This window comes from Rissa tridactyla, unplaced genomic scaffold, assembly GCF_028500815.1.
Source record: "Rissa tridactyla isolate bRisTri1 unplaced genomic scaffold, bRisTri1.patW.cur.20221130 scaffold_760, whole genome shotgun sequence".
Lineage (NCBI taxonomy): Eukaryota > Metazoa > Chordata > Aves > Charadriiformes > Laridae > Rissa > Rissa tridactyla.
The window spans coordinates 8,171-12,500 of record NW_026529979.1 but is presented as its reverse complement, the minus strand read 5'-3'; positions in this window follow the sequence as shown (position 1 = coordinate 12,500).

Genomic DNA, 4,330 nt, shown 5'->3' with positions numbered 1-4,330 from the left:
GGCTCAGCTTGCCTTGCCCGGAATTCTCTTGCCTTGGCTAAGCCGCCCCCGCCGCCCAGCGCTGCTCGCGGCCGGCACCCACGGGGCACCCGGACCGAGGCCGGCACCGGCGCCCGGCGTGCTTTAGGACACCTGAGAAACTGGCGGGGCCACACGGCCGTCACAGAGCTGGGTTCGGTGAAGCCGCTCCCGGGAAGGGAGGGCTGACACCTCGCGTGCGACGGGAAGCGAATTGGAAAGGAGACCACCCTGCCTGAACACCGGACACCGCCGCGCCTCCCCGGGACGGAGAGCACGGAGGAGCCGGCCCGCCGAGGGCCCTCTCCGACGCGACCCGAAATGCCTCATCGATCGGGGATAGGAGAAAAGGCGAGAGACGGGAGGGAGCAAAGAGCGCTCCCGGAGGCCCCACGGCCACGGTCCTGGGACAGCCGACAGCCGCGCGCGTGCCAGCCGCTCACCCGGGGGTGGGCAACCAGACACGGGGGCCCTGCGTGCGAGTGAGAGGGACGCGTCTGGTGGAGGGGTGCTACGGGACCTGAACACCGGCGTTTGACGGCCGGCCCGCCCCGCAGCCCCTCCGACGCGCCCCGGGTATGCCAGAACGATCGGTGATAGAGAAAAGCAAGAGAATCGAGGGGGAGCAAAGAGCGCTCCCGAGGCCCCACGGCCACAGTCCTGGGACAGCCGACAGCCGCGCGCGCCAACCGCCACCCGGGGGTGGACGGCCAGACAGACGCGGGGCCCTGCGTGCGAGCGAGGAGGCGACGTCTGCGAGAGGTCCGGCGTGGAGCCTCCGCGGCGCGCCCCTGGGTGAACGCCTCAGCGGGCGCTGGCTGCGGGTGTGGATCAGGCAAAATGCGGGGGGGAGCGGGAGGCTGCCGCCGTCCACCCGCTCGGGAGCACGGTTCCCTGGGGACTGAGCACGAGAGGACCGGGGGAAAGCCGCGGCAGGCTTGTCTCCCCCGGTCTTCCGGCATTCGAAAGTGCCGGTGACCGCCGCCGGCCACCGCTCTTCGCCCTGCCCAGCGGGGAGACGCCTACCCCGGAGCAACAAATTTCGTTCGGTAATGCACGCGTGTCTGCCAGGAGAGTAGCCAGAGGTGCCGCCCCTCACCTCTGCTTTCAGCGGGAAGTCAGCCCGCAGGATGCGCGTTCGCGCTGGAAGCCCTTAGGAGCCGAGTAAGTACTCCCTCCCATATACGGAAAATCACGTCTCTACCCCCGGACGGCCTCAAGAGCGCAGGCACTGCCCACCGGGGAGGCGCGCCAAACACGCCGCCTCTTACGATGACACAACTGGAGGTAACGAAAAACAGCGACCCCTTCGGCGGCTGGAAGTGCGTGCTCCGGACACAAGGTCTACCCGGCCACTCCGGCACTAAGTACCGCCGGAGCCGGGTAGACGTGACAGCCGATCCGGTCCCCGGAGCCGGGTAGACCTGACAGCCGGTCCGGTCTCCGGAGCCGGGTAGACCTGACAGCCGAGGCGGTCCCCGGAGCCGGGTAGACCTGACAGCCGATCCGGTCCCCGGAGCCGGGTAGACCTGACAGCCGACGCGGTCCCCGGAGCCGGGTAGACCTGACAGCCGATCCGGTCCCCGGAGCCGGGTAGACCTGACAGCCGATCCGGTCCCCGGAGCGAGGTAGACCTGACAGCCGGTCGGGTCCCCGGAGCGGGGTAGACCTGACAGCCGAACCGGTCCCCGGAGCCGGGTAGACCTGACAGCCGATCCGGTCCCCGGAGCGAGGTAGACCTGACAGCCGATCCGGTCCCCGGAGCCGGGTAGACCTGACAGCCGATCCGGTCCTCGGAGCCGGGTAGACCTGACAGCCGATCCGGTCCCCGGAGCCGGGTAGACCTGACAGCCGGTCGGGTCCCCGGAGCGGGGTAGACCTGACAGCCGAACCGGTCCCCGGAGCCGGGTAGACCTGACAGCCGAACCGGTCCCCGGAGCGAGGTAGACCTGACAGCCGATACCGACCCCGGAGCGAGGTAGACCTGACAGCCGACCCGGTCCCCGGAGCCGGGTAGACCTGACAGCCGATCCGGTCCCCGGAGCCGGGTAGACCTGACAGCCGATACGGACCCCGGAGCGAGGTAGACCTGACGGCCGCTCCGGTCCCCGGAGCCGGGTAGACCTGACAGCCGATCCGGTCCCCGGAGCCGGGTAGACCTGACAGCCGATCCGGTCCCCGGGGCCGGGTAGACCTGACAGCCGATCCGGTCCCCGGAGCGAGGTAGACCTGACAGCCGATACCGACCCCGGAGCGAGGTAGACCTGACAGCCGATCCGGTCCCCGGAGCCGGGTAGACCTGACAGCCGATCCGGTCCCCGGAGCGAGGTAGACCTGACAGCCGGTCGGGTCCCCGGAGCCGGGTAGACCTGACAGCCGATCCGGTCCCCGGAGCCGGGTAGACCTGACAGCCTGTCCGGTCCCCGGAGCGAGGTAGACCTGACAGCCGGTCCGGTCCCCGGAGCGAGGTAGACCTGACAGCCGACCCGGACCCCGGAGCCGGGTAGACCTGACAGCCGACCCGGTCCCCGGAGCGAGGTAGACCTGACAGCCGATCCGGTCCCCGGAGCCGGGTAGACCTGACAGCCGGTCGGGTCCCCGGAGCCGGGTAGACCTGACAGCCGATCCGGTCCCCGGAGCCGGGTAGACCTGACAGCCGACCCGGACCCCGGAGCCGGGTAGACCTGACAGCCGGTCCGGTTCCCGGAGCGAAGTAGACCTGCCCGCCTATCCCCGGAGGCGGGTAGAAGTTGCAGCCGAGCCGGTCCCCGGAGCCGGGCACACCGGGCAGCCGGTGTGGGGTGGGGGTGATATTTTTGTTTTTTCTTTTCGTTCATGATTTAAGCGTCACCGGCACAGCGGCCAGCCTGACCCGGGTCCTCCCTTCCAACAAGTGCGTGCGGGCAGGTGGGGGGTGGGGGGGTGGGGGGGCGGCGGGGGGGCCGGGGGCTCATAAATAATTTTGATTTATCACCGGGTGGTGATAAATAATTTTGATCTTTTTTTTTCGTTCACGTTTTTAGCGTCACTGGCACAGCCGCCAGCCTGACCCGGATCGTCCCGGCGGGGGGGGGCGGGGGGGGGGGGGCTGTCGGGCGAGGGGGGGGTATGTGGGTGGGGGGAGGGGTTGGGGTGGGCGAAAAACTAAGTTTCAACTTTTTTTTGTTCGTGATTTAAGCGCCAGTGGCAGAGCCGCCACCCTGACCCGGATCAGGTCGGGGGCGGGGGTGGGGGTGGGGCGTGGCGGTCCGCGGCTTCGCGCCCTGCGCGGGCGCGCGAGCACACCACTGCCCGGCAAGCGGCAGCGGCGGGGAAGGGGTGCCGGTGCAGAGGCAGGCGAGAGCGGGCAGCGAGCGGGCGGGGAGCACGGCGCAGAGGTGGGCCGGGGAGAGGGCGGCAGGCACGCGGTGCCTCTTTTCGGAGTAGGTTTTGGGTCGGTAAGGTGGGGGGGGGGGGGGGGGGGGGGGGGCGTTGTGTGTGCTGGGGGCGGGGGCGGGGGGGTTCAGTGGGTTCTCCAGCCGCGGCAGGGGCGGGCAGGCGCGCAGCAGAGCGAGCGAGCGAGCGGCTGAGAAAGGAAGGCGGGAGCGCCGGGGCACGGGCACGGGCACGGCCAGGGCCAGGGGCGCGGCAGGGTAGAGACTCGGCAGCCGGGGTTAGATCCCCGCTCGCCACCGGGAATCCCTTAACCCGCCCGGGCACGGAGCCGGCAGGGACTCCGCTGGGTCCTAAAGTCTCCCGCCGTCCTTGCCGGGGCGGGGTGGGGGGGGGTGGCAAACCTGCCCGAGGGCAGCGTGGGGAGGGGGCGGCCGGATTCGCAGTGAACCGGGTGGTGAATAGAGGCGGGGGAGGGGGGGGTGAAGGGGGACAGCGGGGTGTGGCGGGGGGGTGGGTGGTAATTCGGTGGCGGCAGCGGGGCTTGGGGGGAGACGCTCTGTCTGCGTCTGCGTCTGCCGCACGCGAGAGGTTCGGGCCCGTTGGAGGGGGTGGGGTGGGTGTTGTGTGCACGTGTGCGTGCGGCGGCAGACGGGGCTTTGGGGCTGGGGGAGAGGCCTGCTGGGGGGGGTGAGAGGCGAAGGGGGGAATGGGAAGGGGCGGGGGAGATGGTGCACCCGTGTGCAAGTGCCTCGGTGTGCGCGCAGTTGGGGTGGGGCAGATGTGACCCAGACGCCTGGGTGCCTTGGGGAGCACTTGTGGGGCAGCCGGGGGGCACAGCTGGGGCAGCCGTGAGGCATTTGTGGGGCAGCTGTGGTGCCAGCGGCACCCGCAGGCCTGTCTTCCCTGGGGGGAGACGGCAGGCCCACAGACCCGCTAT